At 42.9% G+C, this 20,736-nt stretch overlaps 1 long non-coding RNA gene across 5 annotated transcripts in view; it reads left to right on the top strand.

The window, feature by feature from the left end:
* LOC134481528 (uncharacterized) overlaps positions 1–20,736 on the top strand; it is a 174,870-nt gene that overhangs the window by 137,718 nt on the left and 16,416 nt on the right. For 2 of the 5 annotated variants that reach the window (XR_015635592.1, XR_015635591.1), the window contains one exon: positions 4,764–4,885. This is a non-coding gene — a long non-coding RNA (uncharacterized LOC134481528). Of the gene's footprint in view, positions 1–3,964; positions 4,169–4,763; positions 4,886–5,738; positions 5,818–18,436; positions 18,522–20,736 lie in introns of those variants that run through there. The other 3 variants (XR_015635590.1, XR_015635593.1, XR_015635594.1) reach the window with 3 other exon arrangements.

The raw sequence follows: 20,736 nt of genomic DNA, 5'->3' as shown, positions 1-20,736 counted from the left end.
CAGAGAAGGGAAAGCAGTCCAGTGCGCATGCGCAGCTGGAGTGAGCCGCACAGGGCAGAAGCACCAGTTTCTGTATGGGACAGTCACTAATCTATGAGAGAAATATTCTTCCTTCCTTCCTTCCTTCCTTCCTTCCTTCCTTCCTTCCTTCCTTCCTCCCTCCCTCCCTTCCTCCCTTCCTTTCTTCCTTCCTTCCTCTCTTCCTCCCTCCCTCCCTTCCTTTCTTCCTTCCTTTCTTCCCTCCCTTCCTTCCCAGAAGCAGATACCTTGTCCATTTCAGTTTGTAGAAGGGAGGGAAAGAAGCCTGTTTCATATAGACACTCAGATTGCCTAAAAATACTTCACCTTTACGACACAAAGGCAAAGAACATCGCAAATGGTGGACACTCTCTTACCTGGTGGACGTGGACGAGGACTCACATTCTAGACTTACTCTGCTGTTCTAAGGAAGCCCTAGTAACTGCCTGGCAAGCGAGAGTGCCAGACTGGTTGTTGCGAGAACTCAAGCCAGGTGTCGCCATCACAGGTTAAGAGGGAATGTTCTAATGAATCGATACGAGGTTGTTTATAATTCTCCAGGCTGTTTGGCGCTTGGCCAAACTAGCTGGCAAGGACCGTCCTCTGGTTACTATATAGAAATTACTGGAAAGAGGAGCTAAAGCAACTATGTGCGTTACATGACAGTTTACGAGTAATCAAATGAAGTCACTGCTCGGTAATTCAATCGGAAGCTGGAATTGATGCAGCGCACATGTAGAGAAAAGCAGCTGCAGAGAGACAATTGCAAAGCAATCACAAAACACAGGCTCCTGGAGGGCGGTCGTCCCAGTGCTTTGCATTAGGCTGTAATCAGACTGAATAGAATATGGGCGAAGTCTCCAAACTTTAGGAAGGCAACTTTCCAGAACTTTTCAGGTACCGACTGTGTTTGGGGACCGTGATAAAGATGCATTTACAGTTCTCTTAAACCCACCATTCTGTCCCCTCAGTGATGCTTGGGGGTTTTTCACATTTTTAATGTATTTCACACTATCATCACATTTTAATCTAATCCTGACCCTTATCTGGGCCAAGTAAGTACAGTAGACACAGCGTCTCGGTCCCACAATACATTTAGAGACCACCGAAATGCTTTAATTTTCTCCAATCATAATAAAAAATTAACTCCATCATGATGTTTAAAATACACGCTATTCCGGATACCGGGAAAGGGAATAACACTTGAAATGTATATAAGAAATACTCAAGTTAATAAAAAATAAAAATAAAAAATAAAATAAAAAATACACGCTATTAATATTATATGCATTTACATATGCATAAAACACAAATTCACATATGGCTATGGAGATGGGCATTCATGAAGCAAATGTGTTGGATTGAACCAGCTGTGTTTGTGGGTTTAGTTTTCTTCCCAAGGGCTGTGTCAAAGCCCTGGAAGGGATCGGACAGCTTGGACAGTACCAAATCCTTTCTGGCATATCCTGGATTTTTCCTATCTCTCTCTCTCTCTCTCTCTCTCTCTCTATATATATATATATATATATATATATATATATATATATACACATATATATATGTATGTTTGATTTTCATGATATATGTTATATTATATATCATACATCATATATGTTATATGTGATAATCTTTAATGTAGGTATAGTAAGACTATTTTATTTTTAATAAGTTCATTAAACTTTAATTACTGAATCCAACAATATTGAAATGGTTGAGAGAGTAAAACAGAACTTAGAAATCTGATATTAAAAATAACATGTGACCTCAAAGAAGACTCAAAAATAGATGAATGGGTTAAATAATTCAATTCAAAACTTGGAAGATCTCCATCTATTAGAGACATGCAAAAAACCACAAAGATGCTGGGGCCAGGGTTGGTAAATATTGGGAATGAAAACCTTAATGTCTCCAGCAAGGGAATATCTGGAATTTAAGGTGAGATTGAGAAATTTATATTCAAGTGACAATAAAGGAAATTGAGGTCTTTGAAGCGTAACTAAGGGATTAAAACCTTTTCAATCAGTGAAATTATAGCAGAGAATTTGCCACATCTCGGGAAATGAATGGGCATCCAAGTACAGGAGATATTTACATGGTCAAGTATACATGACCAGGACAGAATCACTGCACATCACGCCATGATTAAAGTGCCATGGTTACAGAACAAAGAAATAATACTGAGACTATTCCTTTAGATATTTTGCTGCACTCTACTGGAATCAAATTTTTTTAAAAAAAATGCCCACTTTCTTCAAATGATCCAATAGAATAGGAAGAGAAAGAACATTTAAAATAATAACTAGTAACACAGAACACTCATGGCAGCATACTGTGAAAACAGTTATGGAAACCTGCACTCTCATCAAATGTCTTACTGCCTTTCTACTTCGGGGAAGCACCGTCTGATGTCACTAGCATGTGGCTGGGGCCTTAACTAAGTGAAGTAAGTGATAATGGAAAGCAAATAGCACAGAACTCTAACAGTGGACTTGGTAACTGAAACAGTTGTTGAGCGGGAGGGTAGCATATACATTACGGAGTCCCTAGCCATTTCCCAGGAAGGCTAGAGGGTGGATTCAGAAACTTTACCATACTTCTCAGAATGGCATGTAATAAAACTTGTGGTTTGGAGGAAATGAGTCACTGGAGGTGAACGTTGTGGTTTTATAGCCTGGCCCTATGAACTGTTCACCTTTTGCTGGCTGAGTGTGGATACAATGTAACCGGCTGCCTTCAGCTCCTGCGTCCCCTCCCTCCTCCGTGCCTTCCCTGCCGAAACAGACTGTTGTCTCTTAAACCGAACAGCAAAATTAATCTCCCTGTAATTTGCTTTTGTCAGGTATTTGATCGTAGCAATAATAAAAGTAACGAATACATTTACAAGTTGTTTCTGTGATTTTCCATGTAATATTTTCCCATCATGTTTAACTGGGAGCAACTTAAATGGCAGAATATGAAAACTTGTGTTCTCTTAATTTCTTAGAGCCGCAGAAAATCCCAAAAGCCCTGAGGCTACCTTCTCAGGCCTCAGCATCTGGGTTGGGGACTCTGCTTTGCTGAAGAGTACTGAACCCATGGAAACTGTTAAGTCCTGGCTCCGTGACTCCACACGCGGGCTCTTAGGTTGTGGAAATTGCAACTTTCTATGGGCAGTGGGGACTCACTTTGAACACAGGAAGGGCACTTCTGATTAATCTATTTCTTTTAAAAGGCAAAAAACATCAAGGCTCACAATCTGAAATAGGATTGCCTCCTATATTTTCACAAATTTAAATGGAAATTATTTATGGCCTTTATTCTAATCATAAAATGAGAAAATACCACAGTCCCCCTCTTTAGCAATCTCACACTTGAATCCTTGTCACTCAGGAGCCCCAAAATCTCCAAGCTCCAAGCAGCAGTTGGTGTCAGTTTTCCTCCACCGTGCATGCAGTACAGGTACTATATGGATGGTCTTCTATCTTTTTACCTTTTGAGGGAACACATTTAACATGTCCCCGCAATTGTGATGTTGGGTGTTCTTCAACCACTTAGACCGAGGAGTGTTGCTGAAGTCTCCCTTCAGACTGACTAGAAAAGTCTTGGTCTTAGATCACTTAGGTCACTTCAGATTACTGGAACATTCTGAATTCAGCATGTCAGTGACATTTCCAGGTATGGAAGGGCTAGTTCTAGATAGGTGGCTCTCCTGCTGGCGTGGAGGTCCCACAAACGCTAAGGCCTACTGGGAGCCAAACCGAGAGAGACAAGAAGGAAATCTGGCTCAGCAAAACTTAGCTGGGCTGGTTCAAACTTCTGGAGTCTGACTCCAAAGAATTTGTTTGGTTATTACATATTTGAAGACAGTACAACTCATCACAGTTATCGCGATAAAGGTTAAGGCACGACTATGTCGAAACTCCTTTACAAAGTACCTCTCTTTTGCAAAGCACCTATGACCTCTTTTGTAAGAAGGGGATCTAGTGGTGAGAAATGGTCAGGATAAGGGCCTAGTGAGGGAAGATTTGTAATAAGCACACCGATAAAGCTGGTTTGCAGAGTACATGGAACCGCTTTCATAAGAACGAGTGGTTCCAGTGAGGTCTGGCTGTGCAGATGGTTGAAGATCACCAGGCTATTATCCACTCCCAGCCTTCTGTATGAGAAACAGGTATGCATAGTCCATCCACTGAACAGAAAAGCCCGCATGTTTAACAATTCTGATTTTTTAAAATTGCTATCGTTAACTATGGGGACCTCCTTCCTGTCCTACATGCTGGCCCTTCAATGAGAGGCCTCCCAAAGCTCTCCACTCTACAAATGTGTGTCACAGGCCCCATCCAACTCGCCCCAGGCAAAGGCCATTCCAGCCTCCAATGGTTGGGTTATATAGTTTGTTTGCTTGACATGCACTTCCTGTGTCTCTTTGGTTCCTGGATCCAGCTTGGGTCTCATTATTTACAGGCAGTTTTTTTTATGAAGACTCCACTCCACTCTGCCTTTTCTCGTCACATCTCTGTTATATTTCTGGAAGTAGCTGAGAGGGAAAAATAATTAAACTCTGTTCTCCTCACTTTCAGCTCTCAGATTTGAGTGATCTAAATAGCAAAGAGAGGTCTAAACTCTTCCCCATCTTTCTCCCGCCGGTCTTGAGTCAGCTTTCTATCCCTGAAGCTTGTCTATGGATATCTGTCAGCTAGCATACTGAGCACGCTCAGAAACAATGCGAGGGCTTTCAGAGATCAACTTTCCTCTTTTCTCCCTAGGTATCAAGAACACCCCGGAGGCCCTGTTGAAAGTCCTGCCTTTCGCAGCCTCTTGGTGCCCTGCATTACTAGAGACCCTTTCAACAAAACCAGGATGTGAGAATACCTGTCAGATATTGAATGTGAGTAACCACTGCTAGCTTAGGATGATGCATGGTTTTAAACTCATCTTCTATTTCTTTCCATGTGGGTTACCACATCTTACCAACTAGACTGCACTTCCTGATGAGTGCGGTACAGACTTTCTACTTCTCTGGTACCATGGGTCAGTTTCCTCTTCGGTAGACCAATGCTCAGTGTGTGCTCAGCTGCTCGCTATGCAATGGAAGAAGGGGTCTGCTTATTTTTATATTTCTGCAATGGAAGAAGAAACAGTTTTATATTTCTGCAACATAAACTTAGTACCTTGATTTTCTCTTGCATCCGAGGAGAGAAAAACCAGTTGATATAATACAGACCGCTCTACTGGAGCTCACCTCATTGTTCTAATCGAGAGATTAGAAGGGGATGGCTGAGGAGTATGGCCCTTCAACTGTCCCCTGGAGCCTCCCCAGATCAACCCTCTTCTCCATGCGTGTTCTGTGGCCATGTTGCTCCCTGTTATCGGAGTTGATGGGGACCCCTAAAGAAAAACAAAAACCCAATATGGTTGACACTCCTGGAGATTGAATTTTATGTACTAAAAATGCTTTAGGTGCTAATAAAGACGGGAGGGAAGCAGGGGACAGCATAAGAGATGTTTCCAGTCATTTCTAAGCAGGCTGCTCCTTTTTATCACTTTTAACTTCTGCCCTCGTCTTAACGCTAGGTCATTAAGATTGACTGGGCTCCCCCTCTTGGAGACTCTTGCTACCACACAGTAATTTCTGTTCCGTGGAGCCCCAAATAAGCTGAAGGCACACTGTAAATTAAATTTCAGGAGTCAGGGCATCTTGGCACCAGCAAAATCCAAATAAATGATGTTTACTGTTCTAGATAAAGGACACTGCTGTGGTCATTGTGTGGGGATCCTTTTTCCCTTCCAGCCTACATAAGTGTGGCTTCAGGAACAGAGGTGAGAGATGGCATGACACACTGGATTCACTAATGTTTCCTGATCTCTGTGAGCAAATGTTTAAGAAAGAACTTTTGTTTTGGCTCACGGGTTCAGAAGGTTCAGTGGATGGTTCGGTGGCCACTTAAAGCAGAACATCACAGTGGAGAGAAATATGGTGAAGGACAGCCATTCACACACTGTGAGCAGGAAGTGGATAGGGACAGTGGCAAGGGACAAGGTTTACTTGAAAACATGTGTCCTGTGATCTTCCCTCAGTGATCCCTCACCTCTTAACAGGTGCTGACACTTTCCAAATTTGTGCTACCAGCTAGAGACTAAATAAAACCCATGACCCCGTGAAAAACATGTCATATTCAAACATAATGTTCCCCTGCCACCAAAGGCTCATGGCCATCTCATATGCAAATACATTTATTCAGTCCTGCTCTGAGCATCCCCAAAGTTTTAACAATTCTAACATTTGTTCAAAATTAGAAGTTTAGAACCTATAAGTCAAGGCACTCCTTTATCTGTGAACACCTGTAAGATTCAAAAGAATGTTCTCCTAAGACTCAATGGTGCATAATGAATGTTCCCATCTCAAGAGAAAGAACTAGAGAATAGCCAGGAAGGATCCGCTCAAAGCCAGATCTAATGTCAGCAGGACAATCAGTAGATCTTATGGCTCAACGTCTTACAGATAGAGCACTCTAGGTGTACACCATGAGTTCCAAGGGGCTTGGGCAGCTTCACCCATATGACCTCTCTCCTATACTAGTTTAGTCATTACCTGCTCCTTTCCTCAGGAGATAGTCCATATTCCTGATGTCAGTATTATCGTTGAGTCTGCATTCCCAACCGAAGCCTTACCCTTACAGGCTGACCAACTGTCCTCTCAAGGAGCTTCTGGTAGGGAACATGACTCCTCTACATAATGTATGCCCTCCACAGATGACTTTTTCTTAAGATTTTTTGTGGGAACTTCATGATCCCATAACTCTCCTTCTTTGTGTACCCACAGAATCACAGTGCACAGATAACGCTAAGGTCCCCTATCACCTCAAGCAGTAGCTATGATTCCTTGGACCATGGGTTCTGGACCTTTAAATGCTTTGGCAGCTGAGTCCAAGAAATCGCTTCTGTAGGTACCCTTGTTAAACAAACAAACAAACAAACAAACAAACAAACAAACAAACAAACAAGGTGCTTCAGTAGCTCTCTCTTCTCAATGAGTTTTAAAATGTATAGAGTTCAGTACCTGAGGTGGGCAGTCTGGCTAATCCTGAAATGCCTTGAGACCATATTTCTATTGTCCTGGTACACAGAGCTGGCATTGCTTTTAATGACATCAAGCCATACAGTTCTTGTCCACAGCTTGTAGCTTACTCCTCTTATGGTTATGTAGCATGTTTTCCAAATCCTCCCTCTTGCTTTTTACTTCAGATGATCCCCGTGAATCTGGCTAAAGGAAGTCAGTCAAAATCATGTGACAGGATCACCTTAAACTCTGCCTCCTGCAAGGACGAGATGGAGGGAAATGATTGGCCAGCATATAACGTAAACGGCTTCCAATTTAACTCTCATCAGAGTTCTTGTTCCTGTCTGAAACTTCATGGCTGCATCTTTATGGTCCACATTCCTGCTAGCAGTCTACTCTTTCCAACTCTAACCTGCATCGTTAAGTACACTCTGTTAGCAACAGTCTCTGGCCCTCATCTCCAAACTCTTTCAAACTCTTCCAGCAAACTACTTCTGAACTAGTTGTGAAGGTCTAAGAACTTACTCGAGATACCAATATTCAGTGCTTTTCTTATTAGTATGACCAAATACCTGACAGAGACATTTATTTTCATTTTCTGCTTACATAAAATGCTATCTCACTGGTTAGGCCACACTGACCTCAAACTGGTGGTTCTCTTGTCTCGGTGGGATTGCAGCTGTGTACCACAACATCTAGAGAGTCTTCTGGTTCCTTCGTGTGGAAGTTGGAGTGAAAAGGGTTATTTTGGCTCCAGGGTTCATAGGGTTCAGCTTGTGGTTTCTTGACCTTGTGTACTTGGTAGGAAAACTATAGCAGTAGGAGTGATCGGCAGAAAGAAAGCTATTCACACCATACTAGGCAAGAAGCTAAGAGGAACTAATACGGGCTAGGGATAAGGTACCTACCCCTAAGACATGCACCAATGATCTTATCCTCCTCTTCTAGCCAGACCTCACCTAAAGTTTCCAAAAAATTCCCCAAAGAATTGTTATGACACATCTCATAAGGTACATTACAGGTTTTCTTCTGTAAGGGTAGGGAATCAGGATGAGACTGTCTCAAAAACAAACAAACAAACCGAAAACAAAATAAAAAAGCAAAACAAAACAGAAAACCCCAAATAACAACCAAAACAAACAGATAAGCAAAGGCAAGGGTTTGTGACCCTTTTGAGACCCTCAGAATTGCTGACTGAGCTCTTCCATTGTATCTTCTTGTGCCTGTAAGTCCTTTACTTCTGCAGTGAGATTTTAGCCAACTTAGAACTGGAGGGGTGTACGTTAAACAGTTACAATCATGAGCAGTCGGCGTAACTCGAAAGCCATTCAGAACGACTGGTTTTTGAATCTTCAAGACTCAAGGAGATGGAACTTTGTAGGAAAAGGGAGCGGGGGCCGAATAACTGAGTCAGTTTATAACTCAAATTTACATTAAGTGCTAATATGACTTTTTGCTTTTATGCAAATACTATCTTACTTTTAAGTAAATAATATGTAGGCATGGTTTGAAGTAAAAATGTTCAGGAAAGCTGACGGTAAATGGCAGGATTGCCTCACCATATAGCTTCCATTCTGCAAAGCAGTTGCTTCTAGCAGATTCTTACACATCCTGCAAGTCACGTTCTAGACCTACACAAAACATGTCTGTGTTTCTTATTCTTTCAAAAAAATGAATATTGGCTTTTATAGTCTGAACATTTCCACTTGACGATAGAGTGTCCTCGGTGATTAGATCATGTCAATTCATATTCAGCTGGCCCTTTATGTCGTAATAGCTACATACTGTTCGATTATACTAACCTCAGTTTGTTAAGTTCCCTACTGACACTTCATTTCTAATAGAATGCGTCTACGAACAAAGCTTCAGGCAAAGACTTACAACAGGCATGTTCTTCACATGTGTACGGCTCATATATGTAAAATCCTAAAATTACATTTGCTAAGATGTACTTGTACACACAGACACACCCACACATGTACACATGTGTACATGTGTGGCAGGGGGAGTGGGAGAGAGAGAGAGAAACAGACAGAGACAGAGAGACAGAGTTTTAATAGATTATGTGACCATCAGCTATGTGAGGGGAATGTGTCTAGCTACATCATTGCCAACATAATGAATTCCCAATGTTATACCCTTCTATTATGTAGTTGATAACAGTAGAACAGCTTATATGTTGCTTTAGTTCCAATTGTCAGCTTGTCAGTCTACAATCATAGGGATGAAGTTTTGGTGAGGGATTGTCTGGATTAGGTTGGTCTGGTCTGTGAGCATTGTGTGTAAGATTTGATTTTATTACATTGATTGAGATGGAAAGACCTGTACAGCACTGACATTTCCATCTCAATGATCCATCTACTCAATGATCCATCCATTGACAGAAGCAGACCATGAGGTCCTCAATTATTTTTCTATGTGCTTCTCCTTGAGGTCTAATGTTTATGTTCTTTATTTGGACAGTGCAGCATCTGACGTGTAGTATTTACAAGTGTTATTTCTTCTTGTTGATCCTTTATTATTCTCCCATTTATCATGCTATAGTGACCTTGTCTGCTTTTATAGTTTCTCATTCTTTATTAGTTATTACATTTTATTGTTTATTGCAGCAGCTGCTGCAGCTTTTAGCCATACTTTTCATCTAACTTGCTGAGTTGTTTAGCTCTGGGATGTTGTCTTGATTCTCTCTTGTAAATCGTATCTTGTTGAATTTCTCACTCACACTATGAATTTTCTAACTAGTTTTGTTGAACCGACTCTGTTTTTGAATCTTTTTCCTTGAAGCTGTCCTTCTGAATTAGGTATTTTGTTAATTTCCTTTTCAAAAATCAGCTCCTTGTACATTTCTTTGCAAGCATCATGCTACCTTACTATTTTTATTTGGGTCCCTGTGTCAGCATTTGTACGGACATCTGAGGTTGCCTAGACCAATTTGACCTTAATAGCAAAAGCCTCTCTGTTTGCTTGTGCCCCAGGGTATCGTTTGATATATTCCTTGGATTTGGTTCAAGTGGGCCTTGATGTCCATGCAGTTTCTTTAGCTGTAGTCAACATTGGCAGCATCGGTGAGTGTCTCAGTGGTCTAGGGTCTAGGAATTATGGGATTATATTGCTCGCTTGTAGAGCAGCTCTGAGTACAGTATTCCTTGTTGTGGGGGTAGATGAGCCATAAATTTGTATATGTCCAGTAAAGGTCATTGTGATGGAGTCATGTGATTGTGGCAAGGCATTCCCAGTCCCATTGCTTCCTAGGGCCTCAGAGGACAGACTTCCTAAGTGTCTGAGTGAATCAAGCCATTCTGAAAAGGCAGGGATATTTCACAAGTCTGTATGTGGACGAGCATGGATTCTTCTGTTTCCGAGAGCCTCTGGGAGCTTCTTTGGCCTAAGGCTGTCAAGGCTGATTGCCTGGCTGCTTCCCAAGGCTGACAATATTTATGTCGGGTCACTTGGCTGCTGACTGGACATCAGTGCAATTGTGTGGATGCTTACAGGGTGGTGGGATGATTTGGGCTGCTTGGATATCGTGTGGGGCTCTAGGAGGCTGAGCCTCATATTGGAGGGTAGGATTTGGGAAGTAGCTGTTGGAGAATGGTGTGCATTGGCTTGACTCTTCTCTGTATGTGGGTACAGCAGTGTGGAAACAGCAAGCAGCTTCCCTAACTGGGATCAGGATCTGCAAGGGCTGAGAGAGAGAGAGAGAGAGAGAGAGAGAGAGAGAGAGAGAGAGAGAGAGACTCACCATGTGTCTCTTTACTGTTGTGAGCAGACACCCTGACCAAGGCAACTCTTACAAGGACAACATTTAATTGGGGAGGGGGGGTGGCTTATAGATTTCAAGGTTCAGTCCATTATCATCAAGGCAGGAACATGGCAGCGTCCAGGCAGGCATGGTGCAGGAGGAGCTGAGAGTTCTACATCTTCCTCTGAAGACCTCTAGGAGAAGTCTGACTTCCAGGCAGCCAGGAGATGTGGGTCTTAAGACCCTCATGTATAGTGACACTCCTACTCCAACAAGGCCACACCTCCTAGTAGTGCCACTCCCTGGGCCAAGCATATACAGACCATCACAAGAGTTGAAGTGCCATTATTTTTCCTTTGTTTGGGTCACCATTAGGGAGTGAAATGCAAGTGTTCCGTGTCCTTTCTTCTGCTGGGTTGGTCCTGGAAGTTACTTGTTCACTCTGATTTCATGATTTTACATTTTTTCATTTCCTTTCATTTACCTTTCCTTTGTCCTGACACTCCTGTTCTTTGCTACGTTTTCAATAAGATTTCTTTGCTCTCCTGGTGCTTTTAATTTTTTTTTTAACTTGTGATTGCAGTGTTTTTTTTTTTTTAACTACCTTACCTTTGAATTTCCATCACCTTGCCATATCGTTCCATCTCCTCTGAGCCTTTAAATCTCTTCTGAGATTTTGCAAATTCAAGAATTTGCTAACGGTGATGATTTTGGTTTTTAAAATTGTAATAGTTGTTCAAAACTTCCAACCGTTTTCTTGTGCGTGTTCTCTCAAGCAGTTGCCCTTTCCATTTCTTTTGGGTTTGTATCCACGGATTCCTTAAACTTGATTCTCGTTGTGAAATAGTCTGTCCCTTCTGGGTGAGCAACATTCCAGAGATCTGCGTATGGGTGGTGGGGAGGGAGGTGCTGAGATTTGTCCAAGCGTGAGGAGATCCTTCTTATGACAGGATGCTGTCTGCAGAGCGTGTTCCTCCAGCCTTCCATCATTCTCCTCAGCCAAACCAGACTGAGCAGCAGTGCACTCCAAATATAGAGAGTCTCCCCTTCCTCCTGCCATTCTGACAGATTGCCTCTTGCAAACAGCTTGCTTGTATGATTCCTCATCCGGCTCGCCCTCCCTGATTTATCGAGGCTTTGTATCAAAGAGTACCAATGAAGACTCCTTCCAGACTCTGGTTCTGCCCTGTAGGATGCACTCGTGTTTTGTGAAGTCCAGTTTCGCGTCGGTTCTAAAGCCCCAGTACCTCTTCTCAGCTGCTGGGTTTCTTGTGAGATCTTTAATTTATGAACTTTCGTTTATATAGTGGTTCATGGTCACATATATCTCACAAAAATCAATGTTCTTCAACATTAAGCAATATGCTCTCACTACATTGATTTTGTAATCCAATAAGTGGATGTTCGCATATCAGACCCAGCTTGGGGTAGATGGTTCTCAGGTCAGTGTGCAGTCGTATGGCCTGGGGTGAGCTACTTAATTTATCCAACCTTCAAAATCTTCCTCTCTAAAATGCATGTAACCGAACAACTCACATTCTGGGGGGGTATGAATGGCTCGAGCAAGATCAATAAAATGTTTTACATAGCACTTGGCAGAAGAAATGCACAATGATTATCAGTCTTGCTGTCCAGGGAGTTCTGTGAAGTTCGAGCTCGTAAGGCCTGTAAAACTCCCAGCAGAATCCAGGGCTAGAATCCCAAGTACTGGGTTTGAATCCTCTTTGTGTGTGACATTGATGAGCTGAACAAGGCACCATGCCTTTCAGACTCTGCAGTAGATACGGATAGTGTCTGTGCCTACCTGTGCTCTAAAGGTCACGAATAGAGCCATATCACATGACTTGTAGGCAGTGTTGGGCCACACAGGTGTGAACACCACTATTGCTAATGAAAAGACCTCATTGTAAGAGGGTAGTTAAAATCTTAGTGGAGTGCCTTTACAATGAACACCCATGGGATCCAAGACCCAGAGAGGACAGGAAAAGCTTTGACTATTTATAAGGACTTCAGGTTAGAAGCTCAGGCCCAGAATAGGGCTGGATGAAGATAACGCTTTTACCCATTGATTGTGGGGACTGGGAAGTTACTTGCCTAGGGATGTTCCAATCTCCTTAGCTGTACAATGAGGTTAATCTGTCACTTCATTCATAGGGTAGTTTTGAGTATGATGAACACTAAACGCTCTGTCTTAGTTAGGGTTTGACTGCTGTGAACAGACACCGCGACCAAGGCAACTCTTATAAAGGACAACATTTAATTGGGGCTGCCTTCCAACTTCAGAGGTTCAGTCCATTATCATCAAGGCAGGAGCATGGCAGCATCCAGTCAAACATGGTGCAGGAGGAGCCGAGAGTTCTACATCTTCATCTGAAGGCTGCTAGCAGAATACTGGCTTCCAGGCAGCTAGGACGAGGGTCTTAAAGCCCACGCCCACAGTGACACGCCTACTCCAATAGGGCCACACCTTCTAATAGTGCTACACCCTGGGCCAAGCATATGGAAACCATAACACTCCAAATTTAAAACTTAGAAAACCCTGTAACAGTGTTTCATAAAGGCTGGCTGGGATTCCCTTTCTTCAGAGCAGGATACGACAGTTTCTTCATTATTCCATTTCCCTGGTGTTTTTTTTACATTATGTTCTTATCAGTCTTTGATCCAACTCAGTCATCCAGCACCTCTGGTGTTCCTCACCTATGTGAATGAACTGCATAAGAATGGATTCAGGGAGGAATGGTTCTGACCCAATGAAATACTGACACTTAATTTAGTCTGCACCCTTGAAGTGGATGGCGAAGTGAATAAAGAATTTCTGAGTCTACAAATAGAAATACACATTGTCTTAAAACAAAGAGGCACAGATTCTGCCAAGAGTTTCTAGTACATGAACGCAGCCTCTTTATTGAAAGTGATAAGTGAGCGTGTGACACTTCCCTTCATCGAGAACAGCTTCCTCTTGGTTTTGAGGCTGACCATTTGGGATTGGAAGTTTGTGCTCTCGTGTATGTGTGCATGCACTCAGAAGCATACATGCAGAGGCCAGAGGTCAACCCTCCGTTGCTCTGCACTTTAACCTTATGAAAAATTAACAACTTCGCTGAGAATTTCATGCAATGTATTTTGAGCATGCCCGCCTGCAATCCCCTCTCTTCATCGTCCCAGATCCACCCTCACCTCCATAAGCCTTGCCCCCACTCATGTCAACTTTGTGTCCACCTTAGTTTCTGATGAGAGTCTTTGGCTGAACCTGGATCTGAGTGTTTCTGCTAGTCTAGCTGGTCACCGAGACCCCAGGATCCCCATGTCTCTGCCTCCCAGTGCTGAGGTTACAAATGTACATTTACTACCCCCAGCTTCATACCAGTGGGGTGCTAGGAATCTGAACTCAGGTCTTATGCTTGTGCAGTGGCCACTGGGCTATCTTTCCAGTGCACGTAGCTATAGTGAGATTAGTTTACAACTATGACAAAGTCCTAAACTTGTAAGGTTGCTAGCTGTCTATGGAGCTGGCTTATTGAAGTTTACAAGAATCATGTGTGCCGTGTTTGATTTCCTTGTTCGTACTCGAGGAAGCTGAGGTCCAGATGGATTGTCAAAGCATCTCGGCTGTAGAAAGATTTAAACTCAGCCTGAAAATTCTAAGCTTCTGTTCTTTGTAACAGAGGGGCAGCCCGTGTGGCATTAGGTGACTCACAGTGGCATTCCATTCAACCCCACATCAGGAATGTGAGTTATGCTATGGGAGGTAAAGGGACAGTTTTTGGTTCCTACTGTGAACGAATGCTAAGACTGAAGTTTATTCAAAGGCAGACTGATCCGGGCAGACCTTCCTTCTCTGCGGTCCATAGGTAAGTGGTGGCAGTTTAAAGATCATTCACAGTCTTTGAACTTTAAAATGAGAATAAGCCTAAGGTTGTTCTGAGAGGTGATTGAGATGAAAGCAGGTGGCATGCTTAACCACAGTGTAGCACGTGACATGTGGCCCTTGATTATTAAAGGTAAATGTTTTCGACAGTGGCGTTAGGGACACCCAGCAGTACTTGCTCTGTGCGACTTCTGGAGCAAGATTGATTTGCCAATGGAAATAGTCTCAGTGCGTGGAGACATGGATTTTAAGGGCAGTGTACTTTGCCCTACGCAATGGGCAAGCTTGTCTTCCTCGTCGACAGTGTGTGCTCACATATTATTTCTTTGCACCATGCGTTTACACAGATGCGCTTGGATGGTCTCACTGTTTGGCACCATCCACAGTTTCCCGGGGCCTCTGGAGAAATTTGGAAACACACTTTTGCAGTCCCCCTCCCCCGGAAACCCCACATTGTGGCTCCATCTGACAAGACAGCCTTGGCAAGACCAGGTTTATTACCAACTCCCTAGGCTCTAGGAAGCAGGGGCCCTGCTAATTTGCTGCATTCCAGCTGCCAGAGCCCTCCCCTGCTTCTGGCACTTGCTCCCCTATGGCTTTCTGATCCGAGTCGTCTCTGTAGCTCCTAATTGTCCCTGGCTTCTCATCCTTCTCTTTCTCTGTGAGTAAGGCTCAGCACGTAGATCATTTTCTGCTAATCGGTTAGCTAATGTGCCTTCCATTTGCCAGTGGGCTTTATCTGCCCCAGTCTTTTCTTTTACCCTGGGGCAGGTGTATAAGAAAAAGGTCCTTATTATTTTCCTAATCTCCCGTGGTTCCCCTCCTTCTTCTCTTTCTCTTCCTCTCTCTAAGCTTTTACTGACAGAGCAGATTCTTAACTCGCTTCCTTTGATTTTTTTTTTCTTCCCAAAGTACAGAAGGTTGCTTTAACCCCTTGGTGTCAGGTGTTTATTTATGAAGCCTTTCCCTATTCTTTTCAGGTTTGTGCTTCCCTTTATCTGACACTAACTTTAAAAGAATTCCTTTTCATTCCCAGTGAAGAATGCCTTAGAGTAGAGCTGGGAAGGCAAGCAAGTCAAGTGCACAGAGGTTGCTTCCCCTGGTATTTGGTGTTTCTTCTTCCCCTCTGTGACCTATCCCTTATCTGTTAGAACAAGTGTGGCTTTATTTATATATAGCTCTAAAATGTTGGTTGATATTGAACATGGCAGCCTGGGAGCAGCCTGGGCATGGTGAGTGTTCACAACATTGGGATAAAAGGGCGTATATTCAGGTCCTATAGCAGAGTCCTCTCCTTAAGTGGAGACAGGAATGGCAGCTGGTCATCTCGCCCGTTCCTCACCAGCTAACAGACCGCTCAGAAACTGCTAGGATTTCAGTACATGATGGACTTTAGGACCTGAGTTGTTTTGAAATCTCTCCCAGATTTCCATCAAAAAAAAAAAAACAAAAAAGTCTACTTTTCCTTAAAAGACCATGTTTCGATTTAAGTCTCATCTCTCTCTGGAGTCTTTCCGATGCACTTGGCGCTTGCTACACAGATTTTGGCACCACAGCAGGTCATTTTGTGTCTTCCCGTGTGTTTGCATCCAGCGTGTTTGGTTTCACGCCAAAATGTTTAGTATGTGCGAGTTACAACCGTGAGGAAATGCTGTATATCACATAAGCGTAAAGCTCTCAAGGGTTAGGTATTTTTCACCCCTCTGTCTTAATCTACCAGTAAGTTCTTAGTGCATAGAGGAACACCCGGGGGACCTGTGTTCAAAAGATTCTGGCCCTCTTTCTCAGCTGGATGAATCCCATATTGCAGGACTTAGGGATGTGGACCAAAGTGAACTCCTGGGGCACATGCCACCATACTGCGAAACAGGGATAACTTGTAAGATAGCTTTCACCCTTCTCTTCCTTGATTTTCTTACCATTTTCTCGCTAAGCCAGGCCTATATCCATGTCACTCAAACACACATGTAGCGTGTGCATATACACGTAATTTTCTTTGTTTTTAAAGTTTTGAATACTTTAAGGTTTTAATTTGATAAATTCTGTAAAGTGGACACATGCATAAAATAGATTCAGTACTAAAAGTGTAAAGTTTTCTGTGAAGCTCCATGATGCCTATTCTAACTTTATAGAAGTCCGCTGAGGTGTCTAGACTTGGGGTCTGTCTAATTCTGTTGTATAATGGTTTATTTTTTGCTTTGTTTTGTGGTTTTTGTTTTTTAGTTTTGAATACTTGACGGACATTAATGAGTGCTTAAATATGAGCCAGGCACTTGTAGTTAGAGAGATGAGTGAACTGTGACTCTTCTAGGACCTTCAGCAATGCTGAGAGGGAGTCGAGTGTACATCCCACAGACAAAGGACAAGGCCTTGAATAAACCACGGCTGCTTGTGGGCTGTGCTTAAAACATAGGTGTCAATGTAAGCACTCTTCATAGATAAGCTTTCAGTCAATTCATCTTTATATTTTTGTGATGAGGAAAATGCAGCTAAGCAAAAATGAAGGGACAGAGAACACACTGTATCCATCGGAACAACACTCCTCCCACAATTCAGATCCATGTACTTCGGCCTTCCACTGAAGGGTAGGCATATACAGCCCCGTGGCCTGGCTGTTCACTGAGTGACTGAGGCCTTTTAACGGAGCACCCAGTAGAAATGAGCTGTCTTCACACACACACAGCCCTCAGATTGGGGTCGGTTGGTGTAACCCAGGATCTGTGCTCTTGGGATAAATCCCTGGTAGAGTGGCCCAGCTGATTCATGATTACCAGGATGCAGAGAAGGTCAGCAATTTTCACTGACCCCTGAGGCACTCTCGTTTCTTGAAACAGAGCCTGCCATTTCAGAATAGCTAACACTTCAAAACAGCTTATTGTTAGGGGTACCATGGCAACAAATGGAGGGTTTCTGCCATTTGTACCAAGTATGAATGTAGGAGGGAGAGATGTTTGGAGAGCAAGCAGCAACAGTCTGCCCGTTGGCACCAGGGGACGTTTGAAGGTAATGGCAGGAGTAACATCTTCCTTTGCAAATTGACAAGTTGCTCCTCTTTGCCTCGGTACCTCGAGCCTGGCACTGGGGTCAGGGTGGCTGTCTTCTCTGAGTCATCGGTTTCCCTATTTATTCTTGATATGAGCATTCTTTTCTAGTGATGTGAGACAATATTTGTGCTAATGCCTTGACGATGGGGTATTATTCTGGTGAACACCCCCCCAAGCCCCCAAAACCCCAGCTACTTCTGCTGTAAGTCACTCTAAGTCACAACCATTTCGTGCTCAGCTTCAGTTTCTCATAACGCAAGTGACTTAGAGTAGATTAGTGTTTCCAAGATGGGATGGGCATTAGATCAGCTCAAACAAACAAACAAACAAACAAACAAAAGTCATAAGTAAAGGTTTCAGAGACCCCACCCAATGCTACTGAGAGTCATAGGAAACCATTTTGATGGTTTACATGGATGCAAGGCCTCTCTCTAGCATTGAGAACAACGTCCCAGTTGCTCTGCCCTCCTGGCTTTTGATTCTACAGATCCAGTGACCAGCCTGTACTCAGATCCCTCTTGGTCCCCTCTTCCACATGCCTGTCAGTTTCTTATTTGGTGACTCTTTTGGTACCAGCAGGCTAAATGGAAAATGCAATCTTTGTAGGTCACTCGTCACCGACACTGGCAGATTGCTGAGTAATGGAGGTACTCCGCAGAATAACACACTGTCTTTGTGCAGAATTTACAGCTTCTTTTCTGGTACTTACTCATGTTTCCATGTAGGACCAGAGTCAAGAGCCAAACATCTCGCTGTGTGGCTAGAAGACTATAGAAAGGACAGAGCCCAGGGTGATACAGAGCTGGAAATGCTAGGGTGAAAATCGACCACAGATGAGGCTTCGGAAGCATCTTTGTGTGTGAATCGTGCAGTCCAGCGCTTCATGACGAGCACAGCCCTCTCCCAGCCATCCAGGGGAGTAAAAGTCAGGCCAGGTGAGGAAGACCAGGCAGCTGATGTCCTGTCTGGATCCTCCTGGGAAAAAACAGAAGAAGAAGTAAAAACGAGAGAAATGATCAAAGAAAAATAATCTTGAGTTTGTAAAATGTGGTCCATTGCTCTAGTCTGATCTGTTGCTTTTCCAAGGGGAGCTCTGCTGACACAGGGCACACTTAGAAAGCACAACCCCCTTCGAGTCAATAGAAAAGAAAGCCTGCTTTGTCAGAAATGAACTTACTGGTGATCCAGGAGTGCGTTCCTGATAAAGCTTGGCAGGTATCCAATTGAAGTGACCAAAGATTTTCACGGGCAGCGGGTTTCCACGGAGACCTACAATCAAATCAACAGAGTAGTGACCTGGCCGAGTGAAGGGTGTGGGCTGTGTGGCACATGGTAATGAGTCAGGCAGAAGGGGCTTATTCACTTACTCAGCAAGGTGGAAAGTCTGTCAGTCAGACTAAGATGCGGTGTCTCATAAAGACCTGCATCAGGAACAGAGTCAGAGTGAAAAAAAATGTTAAAATATAAAGTATGTGTCTGCAACTCCATTTACTGAATATTTTTAGCTATACATGGCAGTGGATTTCATCACAACAATTACATATATATATATATGTGTGTGTGTGTGTGTGTGTATATATCTATATATATAATCTATTTTAATCATGCTCTCTCCTTTTACCCTATCTTGCCTTCCCACTTCAGCTGATCCCTTTACTCTTCCCAGTTAGTCTCCATTTAATTTTCATTTTTTTCTTTTTTTGCATGACCCAGTGAGTCTCACTGGAGTTGCTTACACGGTGGAGGATTTTTACAGAAGCATGAATACCTCACCAGTTTCTAAAACACAGAAGAAAACACCTCTCATTACTAATCATTACCTGTATAAAAATTCTCAGGGTATCTTGAACCCATCCCCCACTCCATGAGCTAGGATATTGATAGGCCCAGTTCTGTACAGATCTTGTATAGATAATCACGGAATTTAAGAGTACAAAGGCCATGTCATAAAAATCTTTGTAAGAATAATATGACACAAGAGTATCATTATCTGTAGGTTTTGATGAGGAAATTGTTGACGATGGGGTTTTCTAAGCCTGTCAGTTGGAGATACAGGATGCAAAGAAAGGCCTGTCTGTCTCCAGGGCAATAGTTTTGGCCACTCTATTTCCCAGCATCTTGATTCTTCCTTCCAGTTTTCCTTAGCTGAAATAAAGTATGTTCTACATTATCCAAATGCTGGTCATCAATGCCGTGATACTATTGGTCCCAGAACCTCCATATAGGGAAGGAAGGTATTTTGATATTGGGATTGATTATCATAAATAGCCTGGATATTCATCCTCTACTAACCTGCTCAGTTAGAAACGTTCCTCACGAGTCTACACAAACTGACAGAAGGAGTAATAGAAACACCAGAATCTGTGGGTGAGAGCTTGGGCTCAATATTTGAAATGATATGGGTTTTATTCCTGAGTCCAATGCCGATTGGCCACACCTGACTTTCAGCCTTTTCATCTGTAATAGATACAACTGCAGTTCACACCTCATAGGCTCGCCAAAGTGATTAAACGAAGGGTACTTAGCCCAGGTCCCAGCATGCGGCAGGCACTCCAGACACATTTCTGAATTGCATTACTGAACCCAGGAAGCCAGGCCTTGGTCTATGGTTATTTCTGTGGGGCTGTCATCAGCTCTAAGTCGTTCTCCCTGGTGAAAGCTTTTTGGCTCTCACATATGATAATAGCCCTTTATCTTTTCTGAGCTCTCCTGCTCGTGACATATTATGGTTTTCACTTATCCACATAACTCTTTCCCAACACTTTATTGTTTTCGTTTTTAATGAAATATAAATATATTTCATTCTATATTTTAGAACATGAATACAAAATTATACATACATCTTACCAGCTTCAAAGCCTGCAAAATTACATGAAGCGAAGACTTGCCACCCTCCCATCTCTCTACCTTTCCAAATGAAGCACTTAAGCACTGTAGAAGGCGTTCTATTTGTCTTTCTTACCCTTCCAAAGGTGAATCTTACTGTGCACAGTGCTCTCCAATCTTTTTTTCTTTTCTTTTCTTT

This window comes from Rattus norvegicus, chromosome 13, assembly GCF_021556685.1.
Source record: "Rattus norvegicus strain SHRSP/BbbUtx chromosome 13, alternate assembly SHRSP_T2T, whole genome shotgun sequence".
Classification (NCBI taxonomy): domain Eukaryota; kingdom Metazoa; phylum Chordata; class Mammalia; order Rodentia; family Muridae; genus Rattus; species Rattus norvegicus.
Note: the sequence above shows the minus strand (reverse complement) of the source record. Positions and strands in the feature narration are given on the sequence as shown.